Source organism: Capricornis sumatraensis, chromosome 16, assembly GCF_032405125.1.
Source record: "Capricornis sumatraensis isolate serow.1 chromosome 16, serow.2, whole genome shotgun sequence".
NCBI lineage: Eukaryota > Metazoa > Chordata > Mammalia > Artiodactyla > Bovidae > Capricornis > Capricornis sumatraensis.
This window is the reverse complement of record NC_091084.1, coordinates 63,416,987-63,431,607: the sequence shown is the minus strand read 5'-3', so window position 1 is coordinate 63,431,607 and position 14,621 is coordinate 63,416,987. Positions and strand designations below refer to the sequence as shown.

The following is a 14,621-nucleotide window of genomic DNA, read 5'->3' as shown; positions in this document are numbered from 1 at the left end:
GCCATATTAATGATCACATTAATGGTAATCATATAAACACCCCAGTTTAAAAGGCAGAGATTGTCAAATTGTGTAAAATAGTGATTACAGCTATGTGCTGCTACAGAAAATACACCCTAAATACTGAAAAGACCCTGATGCTGGGAAAGATCGAGGGCAGGAGGAGAGGGATGACAGAGGATGAGATGGCTGGATGGCATCACTGACTCGATGGACATGGGTTTGGGTAAACTCCGGGAGTTGGTGATGGACAGGGAAGCCTGGAGTGCTACAGTCCATGGGGTCGCAAAGAGTTGGACATGACTGAGCGACTGAACTGAACTGAACTGAACTGATAAGGACACAAATGGGCTAAACAGTAGAAAGATGGGGAAAAATAACATACTGACACTAATCAAAGGAAAGTTGGAGTGTCAGAACAAAGAACATTGCTAAGAAAAAGGAAGTCATCGTAATCACATAAGGGTCAATTAATCAAGAGAACATAACAATCCTAAATGTCTGTGTACTTAATGGCAAAACTGCAAAATAAATGAAGGAAAAAAAAAGAGAGAAACAGACAAATACACAATTACAGAAATTTTTAAAAATGTTCTCTTAATAACTGATGGACCAAGTAGGCAGAGAATAGCATTAACTATGCTTGAGCTGAGTGACATTTCAGAAAATTCTACCCAACAACAGTAGAAAATACATTATTCTGAAATTCACAAAATTTGACAAGATAGAACATCTTCTGGCCCATAAAATGTCTCAATAAATTTAAATGAATTCAAGTAACATAAAGTATGTTCTTGGAGTGGATGGGCTGGTTAACTACCAACTATTGGGTTTCATAATCAAAGCAAAACTCACTAAAGAAAAGACTAACTTCAGGCAATCAAAAAAATTAGCTTGCCTTGGGACTCTCATTTCAGATCCAACAATAAAAGAGCTTGGAAGTTGTCACTCCTGACCTTACAACAAGAAAAAAGCTGAAAATCAGGGACTTTTCTTGGACTCACCAGAAAAGTGAGGTTTCAGGGCAAACCACCACCATGAATCTGGAGAGACAAGTGGCTGCAGATACTCAAGGTCAAGATCAGCTTACCAGAGCAGAAGCTGCCAGAACCAGAACCTGGTAGGAACAGTAGAATAATCATGCTGATAAATGGCTGAGGCTGTGTGCCGACTAACAGGAGAGTGGGACTCCCCTGGGGGCTGTTATCTGGAGAGCAGGGGGCAGATATTTTGTGGTTTTACCACCAACAACCGCACCAGGTGGTGAAGTGCCAAGAAAAAAATCATTTTATGTCTCAGCAGATAGACAAGGAAAGTAACTATTTTGAAATATGCCCAGAGTATTCTCAAATACACAGGACTGACTACTCTCCAGTGAAAAAAACTTTTCAGAGCCTCATCTCATCTTGGGAAAGAGCACTTAAAAAAAATTACTGGAATATATTTGACTTTAAGTGTTGTGTTAGTTTCTGCCATACAGCAAAATGAATCAGTTATACATATGCATATATCCTCTCTTTTTTAGATTCTTGGGGAAAGAGCATTTTCCTGTCTCCAGCCCCTCTAGCTTTTCTGTATCACCTAAGAGGGAAGGGATAGCAAAGAAACATTTGTTAAAGGTTGCAAGCCCACAGGAAGACTGAAATTTAATCATAAGTTTATAGAATGCTTCCCTTCTCCTACTCTTTGCCATCACATTAATAGGGCTCCTGTATAAGTGAATTACTGCTGAAAGAACTGTAAGGCTCAGACTGTTTTTCAGAAGGAGTTCTTAGGGAAACCCAAAGACAACAGAGGAGATTTTATTTTTATTTTTATTTTTTATTTATTTTTTTTTTTTGGGGGGGGGGAGGAGATTTTAAAAAAAGAACTCTAGTGAAATTTGAAGCCCCTGGTTTCCTTATGGTTATAGCAAATGTAAAACACAACCCAACTGCTGGCCGGATTTACATAAAACTTCACTAAAAGATTACTTGCCTTAGTTCCTATTACCTAATAGGTCGTGTCTGCCTTTCAGTGGAAAATTACAAGACATGATAAAACGGAAGAACAAATACAGTCTGAAGAGGCATGGCAAGGATCAGAACTGGGTATAGATATGATGCAGATTGTGAAATGATTGATAGGCCATTTAAAACAACGATGCCAAAATGTAAAGGCTCTAGTTGAAAAAGTAGACAACATACAAGAACAGTGGGTATAATGGCAGAGAGAAGGGAACCTTGAGAAGGAACCAAAAGGAAATGCTAACACACCAGGGAGTCCCTCTAAGACTCTGCATACACAGGATCAGAGGAGAAAGAATGCTCCGTGTGGGCAGCTCATTCCCAAGAAGCAGAGGAGAGGAAGGTCCTGGACCACTGATGTGGGGCTCTTTGGGGGGCAGCAGAGAGTGGAGGCTGGGAGTGTTACCTAGTGGCTGCTTACTCCATATAGCAAAATGCATCAGAAGTGAAGAAATTTCTCCCAACATGGTGATTATGCAAGGTGTGGTTGGCTACAGCGTGAAGGGCAGGTTAGAAAGCAGAAAGATAAGTTAGAAAGCTATTGCCAGCGTAACTAAGATCACAACTTTGATATCTTAAATCAAGTTATTTTTATCCTTGGTGCTATGGACTGGACCATGTGCCGTCCCGCCAACACCCTGTAAATCATATGTTGACGTCTTGACTTCCAATGTGACTATATTTGAAGACAGGATTTTCAGGAGGTCATTAAGATTAAATGAGGTTTGAAGGGTGGGGCCTTATTTCAGTAGGACTGGTAGCATAATAAAAAGAAAAGAGAACTTCCCTACCTCCACCCCTGTATGCCCACCCCTTGAAAAGGCCATGCTAGGATATAGTGAGAGAGTGGTCATCTGCAAGCCAAGAAGAGAGTTCTCACCAGAAACTAACCATCCTGGCACTCTGGTCCTGAACTTCTTGCATCCGGAACCATGAGAAAATTAATTTCTGTCATTGCGGCCACCCAGCCTGTGGTCGTCTGCTGTGGCAGCCAGCGCAGACTAATACACCTGGTAATTCTATTTCATGGTACAGCCAAGTTGTGTGTAGACAAAGAGGACACCAGTCAAAAAGATGTGAGCCTAAAAATGCAAGAAAGAGGAAGTGAGTGATGAAGAAAAGTCCTAGGTCGCCAGAGTCCTAAGGAAAGTAGATGAAATCTAGAGACTCTCAACTGAAAACTGACTTAAAACTCTGCATTCATTTCAAAAGATTCATGGATCACCTGGAGTGCCTTGGGGACTCCACATGATCTTCGGGACCCTCACTTACAGAACCTTTGTCTTGGAGACTAACCAGGTGGGCTGAGACCACCCTTCAAAGAGCTTTGAAGGGAGCTTCTGGGGCTGGGGGCTGTTGATAAAAGGAAATCAAATGATAACATTTGGAGGAGGAGGAAGGGCAGTTGTTGGACCTCACGCGTTAGGAGTCAGTGTCTCTGGAGTGTGAGGTGCTGGGGCATGACAAGAATGGAAAAGGATTAAACTCATATTAGGGAACAAGAAATAAGTAGGAATGAGGAAAGGAAATTTAGTGTATAAGCACAGTCAGCTGAAGTCAGATTATATATGACTGCTGTGGAGTTCATCAGCCTGATGTGCAATTTTCACCAGCTCTAGCTGGAGGGTTTTAGCAACAGAAATAGTGGCAGAAAAAAAAATGGATTGGGGGTTTACTGCAAAATAAGGATTGTCCAGGAAAGTACAGGGATAGATTTGCTATAAATTAGGAATTATTTTAAATGAAGGCCTAACTCCAAAATATTAGATAAGGAAAGAGAGAAAATAGAGAGGGAGGGAGGGAGGAAGGGAGGGAGGGAACTCCTTGAGTGATTGGGAGGGAGAGGAAATGGGGCAAGAAAGGAAGGAAGCTTAAAGAAAGAGAAGAAAGTTCTTTCAGCCTTAGGAAGGATTAGCACCTTAGGTATCCTAGGCCTGCCCTGGGGCATTGAATTTCTTATTCTGAATGTATGACATTTGACACCCTGTTAGTAAGAACTTAGAGGAAGATTTCTTTTGTTTGTCCAAGACATACAACTAAGCCAGGAAGTTTCTAGAGGTGTCCTACTCTACTCCCGGTCTCCCCATCCCTGTCTCCAAGGCAGGGACTTCTAAGGCTTCCCAGGCTCTAATGGTGGGCTGGGAAGACGACTGGTGTGAACTTCTCTTTTCAGGCTTGCCAGTAGAAATTAGACAGGTGTGTTCTTATACTTGCAACCCTTAGTGAGTCCTGGAAGAGGTGGTGTCCACATTGCCTGGACAGGATGCTGCAGGAACAACTTCTGGCGCCCTCCTCTGCAAAACGTAATCAAAAAATATTCAGGATTTTTACCAACAAGCCAAAGGATAGCTAAACCAAATGTACTATACAGCAAAGATTTTTTTCTCCCTTTTGAACAATTATATGAGTGACATAAAATGAAAATTACAGCAAGTCTTATCACCCAGAGATCTTGTTGTATATTAGACCTGACATTTTCATATGCAAATATAGAAATGCATGTTTTAGGAAAATGCTGTCATATTATACACATTGTTTTTCAATCTTCTCCTCCTTCTGCAGTTTATCAGTTTGTTGTGAACACTTCAAGTCCGTTTACAGTCAGCGCTTCCAATCTGTAGGTTCTGTGTCCACAGATTCAACCAATAGATCGAAAAATACTTAAAAAACATTTTTTTTCAAAAAGTTCGAAAACGCAAAAGCTGAATTTGCCATGTGCCAGCAAGTATCTACACAACATTTTCATTGTATTACTTATTATAAGTAACCTAGAGAGGATATGCATAGATTATATGCAAATACTACTACATTTTATGGGGCGTCCTTGGTGGCTCATTGTAAAGAATCTGCCTGCCAATGCAGGAGACATAGGTTCGAACCCTGGGTCAGGAAGATCCTCTGGAGAAAGAAATGGTAACCCACTCCAGTATTCTTGCCTGGGAAATCCCATGGACAGAAGGAGCCTGGCGGGCTACAGTCCATGAGGTCACAAAGGAGTCAGACACAACTAAGCAACTAAACAACAACAATAACACTCTGTTTTATACAAAGGACTTGAGTATTCTCTGATTATTACACCCCCGGGGATTTGGGAACCAGTCCCCTCACTGATGCTGAGGGATGACTGTACATCTACACAGCATTCTTAAAGGTTGCATGACATTGTACTTGTCTTCAATTGTTGAATGTCTGAGCTGTAGTGTATCAGATATCCATTGACAAAATAATGCTATGTAGTGAGAAAACCACAAAATCTCAGTGACATACAAAAATAAACATCTGTTTATTGTACCAGTTCACAGGAGTTCAGCTGGTCTGGGCTGGCTTGGCTGCTCTCTGCTGGTCTCGCTTCTGCCTCTTCGGCCAGCTGTGGTTGGCTGAGCGTCCTCCTCATTTTGACTTGCTCATGTGTCTGGGACTGGCTGGTTATCAATCCCTTTAGGATGGTCACAACTGAGACAACTAGGGCAGCTCCACTGTGTGCCAGGTGAGTTATCCTCCAGGGAGCTGGAGAATTCTGGAAGAGGCCCCGTTTGAGGGCAGTGGTCTATTCTAAGTTCAGATTAGATATGCTAAATTGGATACCTTTGGGATCTTCAAGAGGAGGTTTTGAGAGGTGGGGTATGCTATTCAGAGGACAAGTTTGGGCTGGAATGATTAATATTTTAGTCTTATGTATTTTAGGAATTATTTGAAATAGTAGATCTGGATTAAGTGACTTAATTTAATTTGAGAAGAGATTAAAGAGATATAGGAGAGAAGGGATATAGGAGAGAGTAGACTTAGAGCTAGGCCTGGAGGACTGGACCAGAGGAAACCTAGAAACCCCTCTCTCGTCAGAGAAGTAGAAACAGAACAGAAAAATGGTGTTATGGAAGCAAGGAGACAGTGTTTCAAAAAGTGGATGGTTCACAAGGGCTTTGATAATTTAAAAAATTCATTTATTTGGCTGTGCCAGGCATTAGTTGTTTCAAACATGATCTTCAGTCTTTGATGCAGCGTGCAGAGTCTTTAACTGTGCCATGTGGGATCTAGTTCCCTGACCAGGAATCAAACCCAGACCCCCTGCATTAGGAGTACAGAGTCTTAGCCACTGGACCACCAGGGAAGTCCCTCTGATAGTTGTTGGAAAGTCAAGTAGGACAGTCAGTCTCCAAAGATGGCCCTCAAATGAATTATGCCTCCTGAAATTCACACTTCGTGTAGTACCCTCCCACCCTGAATGAGGCCTGGGTTTGTTCAACTAATAGAATTTGTGACTTTTGAGGATAGGTCATATGAAGCTTGCAGTGTCAACCTTGGTCTCCTGAAATGCTTGCTCAGAGGGATGCCAGCCACCATGTAAAAAGTCTGTTTACCCTTAGACCATCATGCTGTGAAGAAGGCTAAACTGCCTATGGGAATGCCACATGGAGAGAGAGAGATGATGCCTGGCCACCTCCCAGCTGTGGCAGCTGTTCCAACCTGGGTACCAAACATGGAAGGTATGAGTCGCCTTAGTGTCAAGATTACACCAGCCCTTTGAGACAACCCAAGTAAGACCTTCCCGGCTTATCCCAGTCAATTAAGAGAATCACAAGGAAGAAAAAATAAATTATTGTTTCAAGCTACTAAATTTTATACTAGAATAAGATGGAGTTGAAATAAAATGTCTGCTTGATTTGGTGGTATGGAAGTCACTATTATTTCTAGGAGCTACAGTGCAGAAACAAGACCAGACCTAAATGGGTTAAGAGTGGGCAGAAACTGAAGAAATTAAGAAAGCATAGAGGACTGCTTTCTGGAGAACTTTGGCTATGGGTGGGGAAGAGATACAAAGGATGGTAGTTGGAAGAGGAAATGAGACAAGGCAGAGTTTTTCTGATAGTATCTAACACACACACACACAATGGGATGCTCAGTTCAATTCAGTTCAGTCACTCAGTTGTGTCCAACTCTTTGCGACCCCATGAACCGCAGAACGCCAGACCTCCCTGTCCATCACCAATTCCTGGAGTCCACCCAAGCCCATGTTCATTGTGTCGGTGATGCCATCCAACCATCTCATCCTCTGTCATCCCCTTCTCCTGTGCTCAATGGGATGCTACTTAGCCATAAAAAAGAATGAAATCCTGCATTTTGCAACAGTATGGATGGATCTTGAAGGTATTATGCTAAGTGAAATAAATCAGACAAAGACAAATACCTTATGTTTTCACTCAGATGTGGGATCTAAAAAAATGAATGAGCAAAATGAAAATAAAAACAAAGTTGGACACAGAGAACAGATTAGTGGATACAAGACGGGAAGTTGGTTGTGGGGGGGAGGCTGTGAAATGGGTAAGGTGGGCCAATCGTATGGTGGCAGACGGCAGCTAGACTTGTCATGGTGATCACTCCGCAGTGCATACAGATGTCAAATCACAATGCTGTATACCTGAAACATATACATATATATACATAAATATATAAGTTTTAAGTTGCCCTTGCACGCTGGCTCAGTCATTTCTGACTCGTGACCCTGTATAGCTTCTCTGTTTCTTAATATATTTGAAATTTTCTATGATCAAAAGTTTTAAAAACTGTTCTGAAACATATTCTTCATTCTAGTAAGTATTTATAGATAACAAGTTAACATTCAGTTGTGGTAACTGAGTTTAAAATATGTCCTACTGATGCATACTTCTCCTAGGATATTGGAGAGAATTCCCCACTCCCGTGATACTCTACAATGGAAGGAAAAAAGAGCCAGAGGGAAGGACTGGGTTGAGAGTGCAAGACTGGACATATAGGGGAGAGGAGGCCTACGGCACTGCAGAAGTTCTGAGAAGGAGGGTGAGCTGGGATCCCGGATCCAGGTCAAGGTGAGGGATGGGTCCAGTGGAGAGAGGATTGTGAGGGTGGGTGGGGGAGGGGGTTGAACCTAGAGGAGGAGGGAAATCTCATTGTTGTTGTTCAGTCGCTCAGTCGTGTCCAATTCTTTGTGACCCCATAGACTGGAGCACACCAGGCTTCCCTGTCCTTCAGTATCTTCTGGAGTTTGCTCAGATTCAAGTCCATTGAATCGGTGATGTCATCCAACCACCTCATCCTCTGTCACCCCCTTCTCCTTCTGCCCTCAATCTTTCCCAGCATGAAGGTCTTTTCCAATGAGCTGGCTCTTCACATCAGGTAGCCGAAGTATTGTAACTTCAGCTTCAGCATCAGTCCTTCCAATGACTATTCAGGATTGATTTCCTTTAGGATTGACTGGTTGGATCTCCTTGCAGTTCAAGGGACTCTCAAGAGTCTTCTCCAGCACCACAGTTTGACGACATCTGTTCTTCAGCACTCAGCCTTCTTTATGGTCCAACTCTCGCATCTGTACATGACTACTGGAAAAACCATACCTTTGACCATATAGACCTCTGTCAGAAAAGTGATGTTTCTGATTTTTAATATTCTGTCTAGGTTTGAAATAGCTTTTTCTCCAAGGAGCAAGGAATTCTCAATGGAGAGCCTCTAAATTTTCAGAGATTAGGAGAAAAGTCAAATGCTACAAAGTGATGGGATTGATAATCAGGAAATTGTATTTGGAAGAGAATAGAATAGGAGAGATATGTGGAGAAGGAAATGGCAACCCACTCCAGTATTCTTGCCTGGAGAATCCCATGGACGGAGGAACCTGGTAGGCTACAGTCCATGGGGTCGCTAAGAGTCAGACACGACTGAGTGACTTCACTTTCACTATTCACTTGTATGCATCGGAGAAGGAAATGGCAAGCCACTCCAGTGTTCTTGCCTGGAGAATCTCAGGGACGGAGGAGCCTGGTGGGCTGCCATCTATGGAGTTGCACAGAGTTGGATATGACTGAAGCGACTTAGCAGCAGCAGCAGCAGCAGCAGAAGAAATATGATAAAGTTATTCAGGTGGGTGGAGAGTAAATTTACTGGGGCAACAGAATGGAATTGCAGGAAAGTTTAGAACTGAACAATAGACCAGGGACTTTTAGGAGGCTAAGGAGAACAATGAAAGGAAAATGCCAATGGGCTGGGAGGGAGAGAAGCCTTGCTAATCTGGCTGTACTGGTGGTGGTGATGAATGAACCCACTTTGAGGGATGTGGTCTCAGGAAGGGGGTATAGGGAGCAGCCACCCCCATGTTTTAAGAGTCCAGGTGATTTGGATGCAGCTGCAGGTGGTTCTTGAACCACTGTTTGAGAAACACTGCCCTGGGGGCTGGAAAGGGAGTGCGGCTGGATTGGGGCAGGAGGACTGTTATGTCCCAGTGGGAAAGCCTGCTGGACAGACAACAGGACATGAGTCTCTGTTGTTCCAGGTGGCCCTCTAGCTTCCTTGGCCCCTGGGAGGGGCTCAGACCCAAACGTGGGTGGCCTTCAAAGTAACCCTGCCTGTGCTTGCCCCAGGGACTTCTCATCCATGGACTGTCACAACCGGAGTTTTTGTTGTTTGTTGTTTGTTTTTGCAACTTTTGATTCCAGAAATAAAAATGGGCTTTCAAAATCAACCAACCGACCAATCAACACTGTTGAAGTTGGCACATTTGGGCTAATTGTTTTCCTTTTCATTTAGGCTTATTGCCTACTGAGTGTGAGGTAGCACTTTCAAGTAAATCTTTGGTAATTCCTAAGCATCAAGCAATTGCCTTCATTTCCCAGCAGGACATCCTAAAGTGGGCTCATTTGGAGACAGAACAGGAATAGCAGTTTTTATAGCTTAAGGCCTGAAAGAAAACGACTTTTTTTTTCCTTGACAATCACAATCCACTCATGCTTTAAAAATGCATTTCAAAATCAAAAGGACTTGGAGAGTTTGGAATGTGCTAGAAGGATGTAACAAGACATTTTATTAGCCGGTTTATTAGATAAACTTACATCTTGTGTCTCTTCTCTTGAAACTCAGTCATAGCCTCTCTGTGTTGCCTAGATGTCAAAGAATTAAGCCTGTGTTGAATTAACAGAAGTAACAGGGGTACAGAGGGAATTGCTTTCTTTTATCACAGTCTCCACTGTGACTCTCTGATTTTAATTTCCAGTGGCAGGATGAAGGAAAGGCCAGTACTCCGGGAGCAAAGCATGGCCTGAATAAAGGCCTGGAGGCCGGCAGGTCATGGGGCTGCTGTCTGCGTGGCCGGACTGAGGCAGAGAGGAAACAGGGCTGACTTGATAGGGGAGCTGGATTAGGGAGGCTGAGCAGGGGGGGGCTTTGAGTGGTGCCTGGGGAAATCCTGAGCCATTTAAATGAGCCATTTAAATCTGACAGGCAAATTGGTGTTTTAAGAAGATTTACCAGGCAGTGATGTGCAGGACGAGCTAGAGTGGGTGCGGGCAGTGTGTGTGTGTGTGTGTGTGTGCGCGCGCGCATTGGGGGGTGGGGTGACAGAAGAGAGGGGAGAATGAAGCTAGGAGAATAAAGTTTCTGCTTTGAGACACACTTACTGAGCACCTACACTTTAATTTGCCTTGTGCCGAGCACCAGCTTCACATGCACGCTCTCTCGGTGAATGCAACCAGCATCTGCTCTTTTGTCCAAGCTGGAACCTCCAAGTCCTCCCTGACATTTTCCTTCCCTTTTCTCCGCAGTCTATCAAGCTGTCCCATCAACTTCACGCCTCCCACATCCACCTCTTCTCTCGCATCCCCACCGCCTCTATCCCACTTCAGCCACTGCACCTCTCGCTGCTGAAGGGCCTCCCTGCCTCCGTCTCCCCTCTGACTCCTTCTCCACCTGCTTGCTAGTGGTGATGAGGATGGACTTCCTGAAACACGTTGAATCAGGCCATGTCCCGCAACAGAAACACTGCAGTGAGCTCCCCACCGCCTTCAAGGGAAAAGTCCGAATCCTCAGCAAAGCTGGGAGGTCCTTGGAATGTGGGTTTTGCTTAGGTCTCCCTGCTTCCCAGGGCTCTCACCTCTCCCACCTTAAAGCCTGGGGTATGGCCATGCGAAAACACTGTTGGTAATCCTGAGAAGTCTCTTCTCCTTTGTGATGACATCTTCCGTTGTACCCCTCCCCTCTGATTCATTCTTCAGAATACATTTAGCCATCCCTTCCTCTTGGCTCTTTCTGGCCACCAGTACCTCCTGGGTGCTTTCAAAGAACTGTTGCTATTGCTGTCCTAGAGCTTGCCACAACACATTGTCCCTGGTAGTTCTTTCCTCAGTATGTGAACTTCAAGAGGCACCTTCCAGGGATCGCATCTTCCTCTTCTCCCAGCACCCTCCTGACACATAAAAGGTGCTTAGTAAATATTCAACAAATGGGAATGGATGAAGGTACAAGAATCTGGGTGGTGGGGGCAGGGAGGGAGTGTTGGTTCCATTTTACAGATAAAGAAACTGAGGATCAGGGAGTGATTTAATAATCTGTCCAAGTCTTCTCAGCTTCGCAGCCCAAAATCCACTTCAGGGTCGCTAATTTATTGTTTAGGATTTTTTTCCTCTTTCTTGCAGCCACAAAATGGAAATCATCAAGGAAAAGAGCTCTGTGTAGCACCTTTGATTTTGGCTGATGGTTCAGAAAGCTAGCAGTACGGCCACTTCAGGAGTGAGTGTAACAATAAATGAAAAGGCGTTGCTATATTAGTAGGGGATTTCATAAACTGGAGTATTATTAGGTTTGGGGATTGCAAAAGGCTAAGAGACCAAATGAACCATTTCCAACATAAATTGAATATTTATTTCACTGGAAATTATTCAAATCACAAATCCTCCCTGTTTCTGAAAGCTGAAGGAGGATCTGGTTGCATGTGTTCATTGCCATTTTTTGTTTCTCCAATAAATGTTCATTGCCTACTTTTTTTTTTTTTTTGATTGACTGGAAAAATCACATTGCAAAATGATAGATATTATTCATTTAACTCCAGCATTTACTTTTCCCCTAAAGTAGAGTTCTGTTCATGACAGATCAGACTTCTCCCCCATTTAGCACCCATGTAAAACATTGCAAAAGATTGGGTCTGTGGCTCAAATAACATGTTTGCAGCAATCTGTTCAAGCCACAGCGGGCATGGAAGCTCTTAATGAAATGTCGGTGGATATTAGGGTTTTATGGACTGGAAAACAGTACAAATCAAAGCACTTTGCTTACTGTTTATCTGTTTAGAACATTTTTATTTTCTAAACCTAGCAATGTTCATCTTTTTCATCCGGCATTTCGGTTTGGTTCTTTACATATTGATTTTCCCGTTCACTGGCATTCTCTGATGAAGTCGGAGCACCCAGGTGTGCTGTCTGAAGTGAGCAGTGGCTAGGGGTGCAGGACGGGGGGCATTCTCTGCCCTGAGACCCCTCAGCTCAAGGGCTGGGAGAGAGCAGGATTCACTGTATAAAAAGATCACTATAGGGACTTCGCTAGTGCTCCAGTGCAGGGGGCCTGGGTCCTATCCCTGGTCAGGGAACTGGATCACTGCAACTAAAAGCCTGCACAACCAAGTAAGTTTTTTTAAAAAAGGGTCACTACACCTTTCTATCCCCTGTGTGGTTTCCCCTTGAACCAGCAGTGTTGATCTTGTATATTAGTTTCTTCTCAAAAGTTGTGTACAAATCTTACAGTAAAAGTAGCCTTCTCTTCTGAAATTTTATGAGGAGATAAAATAGAAAGGGGCCCAGCAGGAAGCAAAAGCCATCAGAGCTGGTTTATCCAGGGATCAGCAATTTTTTTCTGTGATGGGCCAGAAAGTAAGTATTTTGGGCTTTTCAGGCCGCCTACAGTCTCTGTCACAACTGGCCACAGACAACACCTAAAGGATGGGCGGTGGGTGTGACCGTGGGCCAGTAAAACTGTCTTTACAAAAAGCGAGGGGGTGGTTATTGGCTTGTGGGCCAAAGTTCACTGACTCCCAGTTTAGATTAAAAGATTTTAAGGGACAATGTGCAGATAAGTGGGCAGCATCAGTGGAACAGACAGGAGCATTGAGGTATCAAGATCACAGCAGCAGGAAGCTGTTACTGCCTCAAAGGCTGGAGGGTAGGGAGAGAGGAGGTGGTGTGAGAATGGGGCCTTGGGAGGTACTAGAGCAGGGAGGGGGCAGGGAAAAAACACCCACTTCTTTCTTCCCCGCCTCCTCAGATCTGCTGTGCTTCTGCTCCGTCTGATCCAATCAATGGCCCGAGGCAAGGGGCCTGGGAGGAAGCCTTGCAGAGACTGCATCTCGGAACACAGAGTGCGGATCAAGCAGAGCAAGGGTGGTGAGGGGAGGCGAAAGGGGAATAAGCAGCCCAGGTGATGCCTCTCTCCACTAACTTCTTAGATCCCTCTCCTTTGGGGAGAGAAAATAAGTTTGGCTGGCTGCATCCCTTGACCCTGACTTTGTTCTAGAGCAGCAGTCTACAGCTCTAGGGACTGGTTTCATGGAAGGTGATTTTTCTACAGACTAGAGGGTGGGGCATGGTTTGGGAATGATTCAAGCACATTACATTTATTGTGTACTTTATTTCTAATCTAATGCTGCTGCTGATCTGACAGGAGGTACTGGTCCGTGGCCCGGAGGTTGGGGATCCCTGTTCTAGAGAATGTATGCTTCCCCACAGTCCTGCTCCAGCTTTGGGCCTGTCCCCAGGCACAGTGATAGGTTCAGAGATAGGCTTATGTTATGATCTAAGGCAGGCTGAGACCAAGGTGCAGACCTTTTGTTTGTTTGAACTGTGGAGGAGATAAGCTCTCTTCCCCCCGCCCACCCCCCCACAACCTCCCCCGCTACCCCTCCGGTCAATCCAAGGCTCGAAATTTGGCAGCGAGCTGACCACGTGGTGAGGCCTTCCCAGGGGAACTCACAAGAGCAAGCAGATTGCCCGGGGGTGGTGCTCTGTTTGCTCAGTGACTCAGTCGTGTCCAACCCCCCCAAGAGTCGTGTCCAGCTCTTTTGCAACCCCACGAACTGAAGCCCACTGTCCATGGGATTTTCCAGGCAAGAATACTGGAGTGGGTTGCCATTTCCTCCTCTAGGGGATCTTTTCGACCCAGTGATCGAACCTGCGCCTCCTGTGTCTCCTGCATTGGCAGGTGGATTCTTTACCACTGAACCACCTGGCAAATCCTGATCCTGAGCCCCTGGATCAAGCCGTACCTGACACAAACAGTCATTTCTCAATGAGGTGAGCCAATACACTCTAGTTTAACTGAGACCACCAGTTTTTTGTTTGGAGCCAGAGAATCCTGGCTAAGAGAGAAAGTCCAGATTTATCACTGGAGCCAAGACCTGCTTTCCTATAACTGTGTGAACCTCATGTGAAGTCCACAAATCTAACCACCAAACCTTGCAAGAGATGATGATTCTCCTGTGTGTATGAGTATTTTCATGTGTGTGTGTGTGTGCAGCCGTGTTCAAGCAATGCCATTTATTGTCAGCATGTATACTTCTCAGACACAAAAACCTTTCTTTTTTGAATATCTATATGGCACGGACCTCATAAGTCTCAAAGATAGCAACTTCCAAGGTAATTACAGAGCTCTGGTGATAACCATAGCAACCCAGTGATTCTGAAATGCAGTGGCATGCAGACCATTGAAGCTCAGAGACCCTGATGGCAACAGAGTACCTGCCCAGGTCTGTGGGGTCTTGCAGGGGCTTTTCTTCTGCTTGAACAGAAGGGCTTCTCACCACACAACACCTCCCACAATAATTCCTAAAGTTTT

At 44.4% G+C, this 14,621-nt stretch overlaps 1 non-coding gene across 1 annotated transcript; it reads right to left on the bottom strand.

Annotated features, from left to right (window-relative positions):
- Positions 1–6,041: 6,041 nt before the first annotated feature.
- TRNAR-CCU (transfer RNA arginine (anticodon CCU)) lies at positions 6,042–6,114 on the bottom strand. Its single transcript has one exon. It is a non-coding gene; the product is annotated as a tRNA-Arg (tRNA).
- Between the last annotated feature and the right edge of the window lie 8,507 nt (positions 6,115–14,621).